Raw genomic sequence first — 15,962 nt, 5'->3', positions numbered from 1 at the left:
GTATAGTGCTTTTCTCAAACATGGTATGAAATAAATAAAGTCTACTGAAAATAGTAACTTTGGATGGCTGTATCTCCTAAACGGTGCGTCGTAGCGCAAAAATAATCAAATTTTCGTTCCCCTTTGATGCCCTGTATACGCTTTAAAAAAAAAACAAAAAGTTAAAAAAAAAAATAAAAGAAAACGAATTTTTTTTTGTATGAAAACGCACCCAAAATCAAATATTGTCTAGGGCCCGTACCAGTTGCAGTCGGCACGTCTATAAAGCCCCTTATAGTTTTTTTTTAATTGGCTAAATACCTGGATGTTATGTCACAATTATCTGTGTTTGGAAATTAAAAAAGAAGACTTTGCCGGCCTTGGCCTGCAAGGTTTGTATGAAATTCCATTATCTATCAATCGTCCTAGCCGCACCTGCAACGTCATATTTCGCTGCCAATTATAAGGCACATATCATCAATATTTCATACCATGTTTGAGAAAAATAAATTATTTTACACTATAGTCGAAATAAAGCTCCAGATAAGTTTAAGATGGGTTAAATTGTGGCGTAGGCGAGAGGCTGGCAACCTGTTACTGCAATGTCAGTTTCGTTTTCTTTCAACCCCTTATTTGTCAAGAGTGGCACTGAAGCTTTAGTAGTTTCATGTGTTCTGCCTACCCCTTTATGGGATACAGGCGTGATTGTATGTATGTATGTGTAAGTTTAAGAAAAATATAGGCAGATGTTCATTTTTAAGATTAATAAATTCTTGTTTAGTGTGGAGCATTCACATACACCGGATAGCCGCAATCCCAGTAGAAATACCTACATTACTGACAGAAACTCACGCCTGTAGTCCCAAAAGGGGTAAACCGAGCACATGCAACTGCTCATGTTTCAGTCTTAGCAAATAAGAGATTGAAAAAAAAAAACAACGAATTGATTTTGTAATATTGCAGTGACAGCAATTGTGTAACTGATCCATTTTTTCCATTATTTTTTTTTTTTATTATTATAAATGGGCTTACTCTTGACCACAGACTAGCCAAAGGCAAAGACGTGGCCTACGATGGAGTGAGCTCGCCCAGAAGATGCCTGTTCACTCTTGATTTGAAGGTTGCCGGGTTATATGAGCTCGGAAATATAGCCGCCGGCAAGGAATTCCACTCCATTATTACACTATGATGTTGAGTTCTGGATGTATCCACTGAACATGCCTACACTGCTTTAATACTGCCAACATTGTAAAACATGGAAAAAATGGACCACTTACATTTGCCCCGCTGTTCCTTACAAAAAACGTACGGTAATAAAAAAATATTTCAGAACATACCTAATATTATGATACAACTTAACTATTACATCTTTCCTCACACTCTATTCCTAGTCTCTTGATTTTGAAATATTTATTATCTTTGGCATTCCCTTGTGTTATTTCAGCCGGTAGCCCAAGTGTTAGATCTCAGCAAACGAAATAGTTTATTTACGTTATTATGTTTAGTTTAGTTTCTAAATGAGGTCTGGATTGATTTAATTCTATCTTCTATTTGAAGTCCAAAAATTAAATAACTTTTAATGATTTTATATTATGAATTCTAGCCCCTCTCTCTCCTACCCCTTTATGGGATACAGGCGTGATTGTATGTTGTTGAATTCTAGCAGTTAATGTGCTTTCATCAATGTTTTATCTATGGCTTAAATTGTATGGAAATAGTGAAAAGCGCCCCCAAACGGTTGCTACTACATACAATTTCGGTGACGTACCAAGTCACTTAGGTGTTCAAAAAACGTCAAACACTCGCGAAACAGGCTTTTTAACATAAAATTTTGCTCTCTCCCTAACATATCAAAAGAATAAAAAAAAAATATTAAAAAAAAAACTGTTGACATTTCCAGGTTGAGGATGAAAACCATTACATACTTGTAGATTACGAATGGGTTCGTTGATATAAATTCGCCATGTATTTTTTCTGTTCACTGTATATACAAGTATTTTAACTTTATTCATTTGTTACATAAGTAACAATTAAAAACTAATTTACAAAAAGTTTTTCAAACCGTCTTCACTACAACTTGTCCGCACTGGACAACCGTCACTGTATTCCCGCCATTTTATAACAATCAAAGATGGTGGCAATCAGTGACTTTAATCAGACAATTGATAGCATTTTATGTGCTGATCTAAATAAAAATAAGCCATTAATAAGTAATTGTCATTACATTACTTATTAATGAATATTTTAAAAACTAACTAACACATATTACAGAGACAGTTTGTAACAACTGACCCCCAAGGACTATGGCAGACTGTTTCCAAGTAACATTAATATTTAGCCATACGGGAAGTTTGGCAGTTCATTATTGTATAACAGCTGGTACCTATGTCACTGTCTGTTGCATAGGACAATGTGGAAACTTCAACTGGCTGGAACATGTAGATAACACTGCACGTAATATAAGTAAGGCACGTATTTAACCGGGCGACTAAATAACCATAGAAATGGGTATCAAAAATAATAGTTTGGCGACTAAAATAAGGCCTCAAAATATTTCAATATGAGGTAGCATTTTAATGTCATTATGGCTACGGTTTATTCAGACGCGAGTACCAACTATTTATTTGGCAACTGAATTATTATATTGGAAACAATTTAAGAGATACAGTTTAATAGGAAAACGGCTGTCTATTAATATAAAATATACAGTTCTTTTAAAATATTTATATAGCAAATTAACATAAAAAGTAGGTACATTTAAAATTTATACATCGGCACTCATCACCTGAGCTGTCATTTTAATAAAAAAAAAGGATTCTTATAAAATATAACGGTCGACAAAATATTATACTTATAGGGTAAGAAATTAGGTGTTTGGGGGTGCTGGCAACTTCGTCTATACAATTAATTTAACTTTTCATGACGTTTACTCTATCGAATCTAAGGCTGGCCTTACGCAGTCTTAACATCACTCTGAAAGATTATTTTTTTGGCAGGAAAACCTTACTCAGAATATGCTTTGGCATAAATCGTTCCGCAGATTTTATAATATCGAATCCTATGTTGGCATAATGTTCATGAGCAAAATAATCTTCTAAATTAAGAGTACTTCCGTAGATTTTTGTTTGCATAATATTTAGGCGGTAAAAAGTTGTCCATCTTCTTCCTATTTGTGTTTTGATAGCGAGTCATGTGTGTTGGGGATGCATGCCTCTGGGACTGTATTTCATTTCCTTTTTGCTATCGTTGTTTTGTTCATACAAAGTACCTAAGAATTATGCTATACTTAGCAAATTTGGTACGACTTATATTCTACTAAAAAAATAACCTAACCCTAACCCACTTTTTGCTAGCAGAAAATAATTCTGCTCTTGTAATATATATCTATACGATTATCATGGCAATTTTTTTTAATACCATGTCGGTGGCAAACAAGCATACGATCGGCCTGATGGAAAGCGGTCACCGTAACGTATGGACGCCTGCAACTCAAGGGGTGTCACATGTGCTTTACCGACCCATTAGAAGCTTATACACTCCTTTTTGCTGTGTATTGTTATAAAATGATTTGGTATGCGTTCCCTCGCTTGCAACTCGCTCGAAAATATATTATGTGAGATATTTAAATACTACCCGTGGTTTACGGGTCGCAAAGACGATGTTTGAATATAATAAACCTTTATTCGTGAACACAGGCAAGACAAAATACACATAAGTAATAACAACAAGACAGAAAGGAATGAAGTGCCACGAAATGGCCTCACCTCAGCGTGTTGATGGTGACTTCCAGCGCTGATCTTCCGATGAGACCATCGTTTCCATAAAGAAACGATTTTCCTACTTCCCAATATTTTTTTAGTTGCCTCCGCAATTTAAATACTACTTTAAACGATGAGCTAAGTATAATTATTTAGGTGCTAACATCTAAGTATATGACTACAAATATTAAAAATCTTACGCTTTACAATACTAGGTGCCAATTATTATTTTAGTCGCCAAAGTATTGTTTAATGTTCCTCGGCAATATTTTTGTTGCTGGAATTTGCTGCCGTTTTTTGAATAATAATGATGCTTAATATTTGAGGCTCATATATTTTTTTTGTCGCCACAATATTAAAACACAGCCAATTTATATTATTGTATGCCCGACATAACTTCCCGTTTAATATTTTAGTTGCCCGGTTAATTATATGCCTATAAGTAATTGCATAAATGTAAAATTAGCAATAAGGTTTTTTAAATAAATTATTCTTATTCTTATTCTTATTGTATATGCAACGCAACGTCAGTAAACTTTTATGAGAATAGGGAATCCATTTATGTCACACCACACGGGACACTAGCGATTAAATATATGAAAGAGGTGCGTTCCCAGCACACAGTCTAAGATCGTGTAGGTGAACGCGTACTATGCTTGTATGAGTGAAATATGACGTCGACTGTTCGCGTTTTTGACAGGTGGTAACTGTGCGGTAGCTGATAGGGGGTGGGCGGCACTTTCAGCGGGGAGCGGGAGTGGCCATACTGTACGCCCGTAGAAAATGCATGCAGGCGAAGCGGATGTTATATTAGGACTTTTGAAATTTATAGCACAGTATTTATATTTATATCGTGGGCGTATCATAGCAGAACCGTTGTCAGGACCTTCCGTAGTTGTTTATGAGAGCTTTCAATGAAATACCATGTCCATATCATAGAATTTACTGCACAAAACCGATTACACATTAAATCACATCACGGTAATACATTCCGCCTAATATTTCGAGCAAACCGCCGGATTGGATCGATGAATCTCCAACAACGCCAGCACTCCTCAACCATTTTCCCTGCAGATCGATTGGCAGCCTCCAATCATCTGTTCATCATCTGTTTTCCGTTCTTTTAGACAGTAGCGTCCTCTCTGACGTTTTGGCAGAACTCAGTCGAATACCAGCCAGGTTGTACAAAGTTGTAAAACCCTTGTTTGCTCTATTTGTCAATTATAGCGTCATAAATTTATTTATTTATTTATTTAAGCCTTTTAATTCTTTAATAATATTATACATTAACATTAATTTAACATTATGTGACATTAAACATTTCATTTTATAATATAAGTATTTTTTTTTTTTGCAAAATTCCTTTTTTTGTTTTTTACTTTTTCAGATTTATATTTATTAATAGTTATTAATGTTATTATTTATATACATTTTCATACATCATTATTATTTATTATTATTAAAGACCTCTCGACGAGTGTAGGCCTCCTCCATTTCTCTCCACTTTTTCCTATCCTGCGCTACCTTTGTCCAGTCTTCGTTTGTAAACTTTGTAAGTTCGTCCGACCATCTTTCTAGAGGGTGGCCTCTCTTTCTTTTACCGGGGGGCCCGGTCCATGTTGTTGCTCTTTTTGTCCATCTATCTCTGTCGTGGCGTGCAACATGTCCGGCCCATCTCCATTTAAGCTTTCTGCAGTGGGTTAGAGCGTCGATGACTTTTGTCTTGTTCCTTATCTCTGTATGGCGTTGTTTGTCTTTGAGTTTCAAATTAAGAATGCTTCGTTCCATGGCTCTCTGGCATGAATTAATTTTCCTTTTTGTGTGGTTGTTGTAGATCCAGGTTTGGCTACCATATGAGAGACAAGGCAAGAGGCACGAGTCTAGAACTTTTCTTTTTAATCTTATAGGCAGGTTTGATTTTAAAACTTCTTTGTGTCCCCAGAATTTATTCCACGTCATGCTTACTCTTCTGTGTAGTTCTTCAAGGTGTCTGTCTTTTGAGAATGATATTTGTTTCCCTAAGTATATATATTTTTCGACATATTCCAGCTGCCGGTCTTCCACGTATATGAGCCTGTGAATACTGTTAGACATAATTTTGGTTTTTTCGATGTTTAGTTCTAGACCGATATCACGACTGGCCGAGTTCAGTTCGTTAATCATTTGCTCGAGTTGTAGTGCCGTTTCTGAAAACAGCACTATGTCATCAGCAAACCGCAAGTTGTTAAGGTAATTGCCTTTAATATATATACCTTTCTTTGACCAGTTCAGTTGTTTCATGATGTTCTGTAAGACCGTTATAAATAGTGTAGGTGAGAGCGGATCGCCCTGTCTCAAGCCTCTACAAATATTTATTTCAGAACCGATTCTGTCCAGCTTCACTCTACTAACGCTTTTTCTGTAGATGTCCTGTATTAATTCTATCGTTTCTAGTGGTGTATTGCAGTCTTGTAGAGCTTTCCATATACTATCATGGGATATAGTGTCGAAAGCTTTGGCATAGTCTATGAACGCCAAATATAACGGACGTCTTTGCTCTACATATTTCTCTATTACTTGTTCTAGTACGTATATATTGTCTATTGTTGATAGGGACTTTCTAAAACCCGCCTGTTCAATTGGTTGAAATCTATCAGTGATTTTGGATATGCGGCGTTCCAAGCACGAGGCAAATAGTTTATAGAGACACGGTTGTAAACTTATAGGTCTATAATTGGCAATATTCGCTGGGTCGCCTTTTTTATACAGTAAAATAATGTTAGATTTTGCCCATTCGATCGGTATTTCTCTCGAGTCTAGTATTCTGTTAAACAGTGAAGTTAAATAAGGCGTTAGTAGATACTTTCCTGCTAAAATAATTTCATTTGATATATTGTCAGGGCCGCTACTTTTTCCCTTCTTCAAACTTTCTATTTTCTTAAATATTTCCTCACTTGTAAATCTGTCAAGTTTTGATGAATGTAGAGTCGTCGTGCCTTCCATGGTTCTATGTAGATATTCGTTTGTAGAGTTGTATTTTCTAGCATATAAATTTCTGTAAAAGTTTGTGGCAGTCTCTATTATTTTTGATCTCGAGGATATTTCTTTATCATCTGTTAAAAGTCATGTCATAACCAAATTATTAAATAAAATTTAAATAAGTCAAACTGAAGGCCTGAAACTTTTTTTTATAATATACCTAGGAGGCAAAGGTATTGATGCAGGAACATAACCACAGATTTAGTAAAAATGCGTTGTCGGTGTTTAAGATGGTACTTACAGCTGTTTTCTTGAGGGTTGATCAAGGCGGCTAGTTACGTTATCTCAACTAAATATATTTATTATTTTCGATTAATATTACCGCAATATCCATGTAATTCTTTCTGCCTATTTTTCTTAAGTTAGCCTCTAAAATAACATCCAGTATTCTACATGTAGTTTAATATCTCTACTACCGTCAGATAAATACACAGCAACTTAACTATCTGGCGGATTTTACGATCGGCCGCTAGCATATTTATTTAGGCACCGCCATTTTTGTCCCTCGCGAGCGTAATGTCCGCGCAATTTAGAAGGTCAGGGTCGTCTACAAACCACTACATACAACTCAACCAACCAGTCCTACTTGACCCTCTGAATTATGACAACTGTAGGAAGTATGGACAGCGTTAAAATGGTCGTGAAAAGCGCTGTGACCTGCGGAGATTTTGCAGATGTGAGAACCCTAATGTATGATAATAAAATCGGGGTTAGAGAAACTGAGTTGTGTTTTTAGAGTTTATAATTTTATATGCTTTATGCATTATTGCTGATGTATGTTGTGTTAGAAAATGACTGAATTCAACACTTAATAACAACTTTGGTAGTCATCGAGGGTGATTTTGTAAGTGTGTGTTACTAGCCAAACTTTGTTCAGTGACTTTTGAGGTCATAATGGACAACTTTTATTACGGGACCAATGCTGAAATCGCGAAAAAAAATGCGGCTGTTCCATAGAGATGAGTTGATATATTTTGACAATTTTAATACCTACATGTAAAACAAAGAAGAAGATAAAAGTACTAGTGCTCGATGCTGAACTAGTATTCAACATGGGTGGGCACTTTATGTCAAAGTGGATTATGTCAAGTTTTATATTCGATTATTGAAAAATATTAGTTGTATAATTTTTTATTTAGTACTTTAAAACTTTTATTTAGTACTCTGTAATTTATGTACTTTGAATTTACGGGTTAAATTGTCAAAAGTAATGTTCAAATGTTTTAATCCTGTGTCGAGAGATAACAGTCTAAACGTAAACGGTGACTACGCATTTTACTATGACAGTAGTCCTCTATACTCGATTCTCTTTGCTTTCATTTCACTAATTTCCATTTTATAACATATATTATCTTCTTGGCTTACCTTTAATAACCCCATTAGTTTCAAGATTCGGTTACCATTAATGGAAATGTTCCGTATTCCGAGTGAAATGTAATGAATTTCTGCTGAATTAATTTTATTTGATGTTCCATTTGATGGGATGAGCTGAATTGATAATATCTTACGGTTTGAATTTTAGTTGAAAAATGGAGAAAAATTCACAACGTACTAGTTATAATTGGGCATTTTCCGCAAGTCGACAACCATTGCGCCTATTTTGAGTGATCACAAGATACTAAAAAAAATTATTAGTCGTGATCATGATCATAATTTTTTATGAGTAAAAACACCAGTGAGCAGTAGGTAGAAAATACAATAAATGTGGCTAACCAATTGAATATTTCTTTTTTATGTTATGTTATCTTCTTTCATTGAAAGAAAGGGCCGGCAATGTGTATATTCCGTCGTGTCGCTATCCAAGTCTTAATTATGTGCTACTTTTACACAGGAGAGCCGTCCACCCTGTATACTTAGATACTAATATTTTATTAATGAACTAACCCAATTTGATTAAATATGATTTTTTCTATTTCAGGAACCCACAACCCTTTAAGGGTTGCCAGTAAAACGGCGTTCCACGCCAGCATAGTCACGTAAGTAAACTCAAATTAGTACAATTTCTACTAAATGGGCAGCCCTATCACATTCTTATTTACCATTGGTAAACTTCCTTTCAAGCAGTTGCTAAGCCAAATTCGTCTTTATCACTTAAAGTTAAGGATACAGGATCAGGCGGTTGGAGTTTCGCAATGGAAAATGTAAAGTGGTAAAGCTTCGCCTACATTTCAGCGAGGCATACAATTATTTTATTCTTTTATCTTTATTTGCTTCGCGGTTTTAGGGTTCCTTTGTTTTTGCTCAGTGAAATTTTACTGGGTTGAGCAACAGTGAATTAGGATTTTAGTAATTTTAGTCGCGTTTTTTATAAAACTGACAAAAAGTATTTGTACTTACCTATTTTTTGTAGAGATTAATACCCATTTCGTTCATAAAATACGGACATCTTTTTACAGCTATCGTGAAAAATTCGAAATCCAGAAGAATTCGTTTTAACCAGGGCCCGTAACTTTCATGCCGATGACATCAATTTGACGTCACGCTTAGGGTTTCTGATTTCTCGACCTATTAGAAGTCTCGAGTTTCGAGAAATCTCGAGCCCAAAGTCTCGAGTCGTCTCGAGTCTCGAGTCTTTTTTTATAAATGGTAAAATTTTGATAAAGCAATAAACAACAACATGATTAGTAGTTATTATTGCACCACACTATCATAAAAAATGCGTAAGAGCAATAAAAATCTTATTTGAAACAACATAAATCAAATTTTTACAAGAAAACTACAAATATAATCTTGAAAATAATACCTAATCCTTTAACTTCCCCGCCTGTGCACGGGTTAAGTAAATTAAAATGTCATGTATTAAATCATAATGTCATTGAAATTAAACGTTTAAAATAACTTCTTCTTCTTCCTCGTTTCCTCATTGCCGAGGTTCGCGACCACAAGTAGCGTGTCTCCATTGAACGCGGTCATAAGCCATGTGGACTGCACAGTATACGCTGTCGCCACACGATTTCTTCACACAGTCAGACCATCTCTTACGAGCCCCACCCCAAGAATGTTTGCCATTAATTCGCAATATTATGCATTGGTGCTCTCATAATGTGTCCGAAAAATCTGAGGGTCGCTCTTGGCATATTTTAGAGAGCCGTGTGGTGATATTCAGTTCTTGCAAAATAGAGATGTTTGTTAGTTCTTCTAGCTTTTCAAGTTATACTCGTAGCAGTCTTCGCCAGCACCACATCTCAATAGCGTCAATCTTAGCCACATCAAAACTTTTCGGGGTCCAAGTCCATAAGTAGTATAAGTACATAAATATCGAGATTATTGAAATAATCGCACTTTATTTTGACGTCGGATTCCTCTGTTCTTCCAAATCTTGTCGAAGTTAGCCATAGCACTCTTCGCAGGTTATCAATGACCCAAGATACATAAACGCGCTGACTTTTTTGTAATGACGAATTGCTTTTAAATAACATGAGGCTGTCAAAACTAGCCAAAGTCGCTGCCAGCTTACGTTGGAATGAGAGGTTAGATCGCTTTATCTCGTTATAATTTATGACCGCCGTTCGACACCGTCCCCACCGCCTCGCGATGAGACCGGGCAGAAGGTAAAAAGTTGCATTTCACTTCAGGTCGTACTTTACATTCGGGCCTCGAGACGTCTCGAGTACCTGTCATTTTTTTCTCGTCTCGAATGAAGCCGAAAGTCTCGAGAAGTCTCGAGTTCGAGACTCTCGAGCAGAAACCCTAGTCACGCTGCATATAGGATGATTCAAATAATTTTATTGTAATAATTAATCATTATTCATCAATCAATTTAATCATGTACAAATGACTTCAAAAGTGAGCTACTCATACGTGAAATAATTAATACCTACTTGATACGTGAAACGAAAAGGAAACAATTTTGTTTTGTTTTTATAATTTATTGAAATATGGTAACAAAATTATTTAATAAAAGGTATGTATAAAAATAAACAAATAATTTAATTTACTATTCACGTATCAAGTAGGTATTAAAAATTATTTTACGTATGAATAGATTAGTATTGAAGTCATGATTAAAATGATTGATGAATAATGATTAATTATTAAATAAAACTCTTGAATCACCTATATGCAGCGTGACGTCAAATTTATGTCATCGGCATGAAAGTTACGGGCCCTGGTTTTAACATTCATAAGTACGATGCCTTCCATAGGCTTATTGCATATCCTGACCATCCCTCCCGTCCCTAAGTAAGAACAAGTAATGTTCGACTTCCTAACTGAATCAAATCAGGGGGCCGATTTTTGAATCTCGGCAATTCGATTTCGTGAAGTTCGTTCTATCTCCACTACTAGCTATTTAAATTCTACTAACTGAATTGAAAACGATTGTTCATTACCACTAGTTTTAAAATTACTAGCCGTCCTTTCTCAGAAATAGCATTACGTCGTGTTCCACAGACTTTCGAAGGACGAATTCCAACGATCCTCTGTGGGCCGATTTTTGAGTCTCACTGTCACTAAAATACCAGTTGAAAACGGTGAATTGCCTATTATTTTCAGTGTCAATTTTCTGAATTCGAACGCCGTGAGACTCAAAAATCGGCCCCCAGATGATTCCGATTGTCATCAACACATATTCTCCCACAGCTGGCCAAAGGCTGGCTTATTCTTTCACGTATTTTTATCATTGAAAGTCTCCCACCAATCTATATCAAAGACATCAAGCTCGCCCCGCCATCTCTGAAATTATATGAAAATATTTTCGTAGATACACCGCTACAATAATCTAGACTACGCTAGAAAGCACACCTCGAACACTGGCGATCAAATATATGAAAGAGGCGCGTTCCTATCACACAGTCTAAGCTCGTGTAGGTGAATGCGGGCTATGCTTGTATAAATGAAATATGACAGGTCGTCTGTTCGCGTTTTTAACAGGCGGTAACTGTGAGGTAACCAAGAGTGGGCGGCACTGTAAGCGGGGAGCGGGAGTGGCCATACTGTACGATAGTACTCTTTATTATACTGTGCTTCCAGTGCGGAATTAAAAAAAAATAAAAATAAAAAAAAAATGTTTGGGACCTTACACAGATCGACTTAGCCCCAAACTAAGCAAAGCTTGTACTATGGGTGCTAAGCGAAGATATACAGTCATACAATACTTATATACATAGAAAACATCCATGACTCAGGAACAAATATCTGTGCTCATCACACAAATAAATGCCCTTACCGGGATTGGGATCCAGGACCGCAGCTTAGCAGGCATCACTACCGACAAAGCCAGACCGGTCGTCAAAAGACAAAGACAAAAACAACGACGGAACCCAGAACACACGTAATTGTCCGTGAAACGAAGTGCCTTATCCAATCCCATTTTATTCCACCTGCTCATTTCCACAAATGTGCCTTTCTTATCGTGTAATCTTCCTTCGCGTAGAATCTGTAGCATATTTCGTGAGATAATGTTGGGAGTAAATTTATAGACGGATTTCTCTTGACGTTTTAAGGGTTGAATTGCGGGAGAACATGGGTAATCAATTTTTAAAATAAATTTGGTTTATAAACGCTTTTTTCCTATTCTTAAGCTGTTATTTATCAATGATTATAAAATTCATACATTGCGTTCTAAACTCGCATCCTAAAATTCTGAACTGTTACCAGCTCTGAAGTCGTGATTCATTATTCGTGATCTTAAATTCTCGGAACAGTTACCGTTTTTTGGGGGAGTTTGGTATTGGTCAAATTATAAAAAATACTCTACAACAGTATGGATATAACGGGTTATGAGAATATTAACAGATTTAAGTTACTAATTAAGTTAATATTTATACTGTACTGTTTAAATAACATCCACAGCAGACCCCAGACTATACTAGGAAGAAAAATAAATAGGTAACAGGTATTTTACAAATATCTAAATCATTGGTCCGTTTGATCAACCATTGAGTTTTATTTGTGTAAATAAATAGGAGACAGTCCAGTCCTTTCAAGTTCATTCATTCGACAGAATCTAATCCGAACAAGTTCTAATATTTCTCGGTTGGGAGGTCAAATATTATTTCTTACCTATATCTTTGAGACTAGTAAGAATACAGAAAGTTTATTGCAATAATTCCCGGGGTTTTCACGGAACTTTTATTTAATGTAAAGAAAAAATCTAATACAAGATGTCAAAGGCACACCGGAAAAAATGTAAAAATACATTTTTTATGCAATTTTGTAGTTTTCACTGTAAACCACTGTTAATACGTTTTTAATATTCATCCATCCATTACTAGTATTACTACAGCTGAACACCCGTTATTTGTTTAGATCATAACTAATAATATGACGCAAAAAGCATTTCTTTTTAAGCAACACCTTTAGACGGTATGCGGTTTTTCAGCACTTATGATACAAATAAGAAAAATATCGTTCATATAGATTCCTACAGAGTAGTTCACATTTATAGTTTTGCCAACAAAATTGTTTTTTTTTTTAACGAGTTGACCTAAATCCAAAACTCAAAAACTCTTCGATTAAATTAACCATTCGTCTTCTTCAAACTCAATTCAAGCACTCAACGACGCACTTCATCATAAACGTCTATAAACGGCCCTTTTCTTTGAGAATATTACGCCAATCGACCTTTCGGGCCATCTGAACTGACCTTAGGGAAAGAAGTTCTGAAGGAAGCTCGATAGCCAATTCGCTTGGTCAATGACACTCATTACATTTTATATTTCCGACATTGCCGTCGTTTAAATTGGCAAATATTTCTGTCCGAGACCCCGATATTTTGCCATCCGTCCGTTTTTGTCTTTATATGTCAAAACCAAATTTAAAAAAAGGAAAAATGAACACCACCGACAGGATTTGAACCTGCTACTTCTTAAAATATCGCTTCTGCCAATAAACAACGGGTCTTCGTTTAGTTGGCAAGAGCGTTTGGACCGGTGTTCCAATTCTCAGGTTTACAGGTTCGAGGCCTACCGAACATAAAGGTAAAGTTTTCCGCTTCTACTTTTATCTCGCCAAAATGGCTTACTTGTAAAATTACAAATTATATTTGAGTTTTGAACTTTTGAAGAAGTGACGAGGTTATAAATTTTAAATTACGAGGTAAATTTTACTGTCGGTCGCTGCCACTTCTTGACTAAAATAGTTTCAATTAGAATTACAGTGCAAAATAATACAACCCGCAAATCTATTACGACCGGTCCGGCCTAGCACGTAGTGACCCTGCCTGTTAAGCCGCGGTCCCGGGTTCGATCCCGGTAAGGGCATTTATTTGTGTGATGAACACAGATATTTGTTCCTGATTCATGGCTGTTTTCTATGTATATATCTATATAAGTAAGTATATCGTCGGCTAGCAGCCATAGTACAAGCTTTGCTTAGTTTGGGGCTAGGTTGATTTGTGTAAGGTGTCCCCCAATATTTATTTATTTTATTTGATAAATTGAGATCTCCTTCACTCCTGCCATACCTGGTATAAAGAGTGAAAGAGATGGTATGTTCTCGGTAATCTATTGCAGATGGTATAGTATAAGGCTGTAAATAAAACCACATAAGTAGGCTTTCAAAGGAATCCATTTGAGTCCACTATGAAAAGGAAAGACGCGATGGGTGTCCCCGTTACGGGTGTATTTTGGGCTGAATGTGGAACCGCAAATGCTATTTAATTGATGTTTATTTAGAAAATGAAAATGTTTTATAATTTTCTTAGAAATGACCAAAATTTGGGGTTAACGTACTTATGACATAGTTTATATAACACCAACTTTGACGACCGCTCTGGAATAGCCCGTAGTTACCCTGCTTGCTAAAACTGGGTTCGAATCCCGGTATATATTTGTGTGATAGGCACAGATATTTGTTTCTGAGTTAATTATGTTTTTATAATATTTAAGTATTTATGTATCCATACTAATATTATAAATGGGAAAGTGTGTGTGTCTGTTTGTTTGTCCGTTTTTCACGGGAAAACGGAGCGAGGAATCGACGTGATTTTTTAAGTGGAGATAGTTGAAGGGATGGAGAGTGACATAGGCTACTTTTTGGCTCCTTCTAACGCGAGCGAAGCCGCGGGCAAAAGCTAGTATTCTATATATCGTTGTCCGAGTACCCACAACACAAGCCTTCTGAAGGTTATATATTGTGGGATTCTCCATAATATTTATTTATTAACAGCTATACTGTCCCACTAACGGCTCAGCCACGACATTGGTCTAAGCGCGACAGCGGTGAGCGGCGGCCATACATTGGAGCGAGACACAGCGATGTGACTTTTTTCGCACGTATGGCCGCCGCTCACCGCTGTCGCGCTTAGACCAATGTCGTGGCTGGACCGTAATACAAAAGTGCCTAGATGCTACGAAGCGTGGCTGACTGTACTCTTGGCAACAACCCGTACACCTACAGAATACCAAATATTAATAATATTAATATTCAAGTGCCATTCCCCTTATCAAAAAGCCAACACTTCTATTTATTGGCTCAATATTGTTGATATCTGAACGCATTACGCTGAAAGGTGGCACTCTAAACGTATCGAGCGATAAAATGTCGAGTGATATGATATCATTGCTATGAGAGGGGATGTGGTATTAATATATGACGAAGGTACCTTACCTACTCATATTTCTACCTCTCAAATATCTGAGTCGTATTCGTCGGATAATATCAACTTTAACAAATTGACGTTTATTAATTTAGTACATAGCAAATTTTCGACAGCTGTTTCCAGGAGTTACAACTGTAGAGGTATACATACGATAGTAGAGATAATAAGATATGTGTAGTGCATAATGTTGTAATATTTTTTTCTGAGCTCATTAAAAAAGTATTTTTTTTTTCTAAAACGTGTGCTCAAAGTAATTCATTTCTAGACAAGAACATTATAGAGTCCAAAATTTTGTTTTACATAATTTAAACACTCAACTTAAATTCTAAACTAAAATAAGATAAGTGTTCGAAACGTCGGGATGAATTGTAAATTAATTATATGCGATACAATCCGTTTCCACAGTTTTATTTCATGAGTACCTACCGCGGTAATCGAAGACAGTATTAAAATAAGATAGTTTAGTCCAAATTGTGGTTCAAGTTCCTGTTTATTTTCAAAACTAGAAGGTTTTATTTTGAGGTTATTTTAAAACTAATTTGATTATCACTTTTTTCTAAAGAAAATATTATTTTTTTGTCCCGACGATTTTAGAAATTGCTGCAAATTATTACTCAAGTATAGTGTATTGACAACCGCACATGTTATATACATCTCCATTACTA

The 15,962-nt window shown here is 35.9% G+C and overlaps 1 protein-coding gene across 4 annotated transcripts in view; it reads left to right on the top strand.

The window, feature by feature from the left end:
- LOC125231435 (potassium voltage-gated channel protein Shaw) overlaps positions 1-15,962 on the top strand; it is a 213,230-nt gene that overhangs the window by 119,692 nt on the left and 77,576 nt on the right. For all 4 annotated transcript variants that reach the window (XM_048136894.1, XM_048136892.1, XM_048136890.1 and 1 more), the window contains exon 2: positions 8,674-8,731. The gene's annotated coding sequence lies outside the window, so the exon portion shown is untranslated. The remainder of the gene's footprint in view (positions 1-8,673; positions 8,732-15,962) is intronic.

This window comes from Leguminivora glycinivorella, chromosome 11 (genome assembly GCF_023078275.1).
Source record: "Leguminivora glycinivorella isolate SPB_JAAS2020 chromosome 11, LegGlyc_1.1, whole genome shotgun sequence".
Taxonomy (NCBI): domain Eukaryota; kingdom Metazoa; phylum Arthropoda; class Insecta; order Lepidoptera; family Tortricidae; genus Leguminivora; species Leguminivora glycinivorella.
This window is presented reverse-complemented; position numbering and strand designations above follow the sequence as displayed.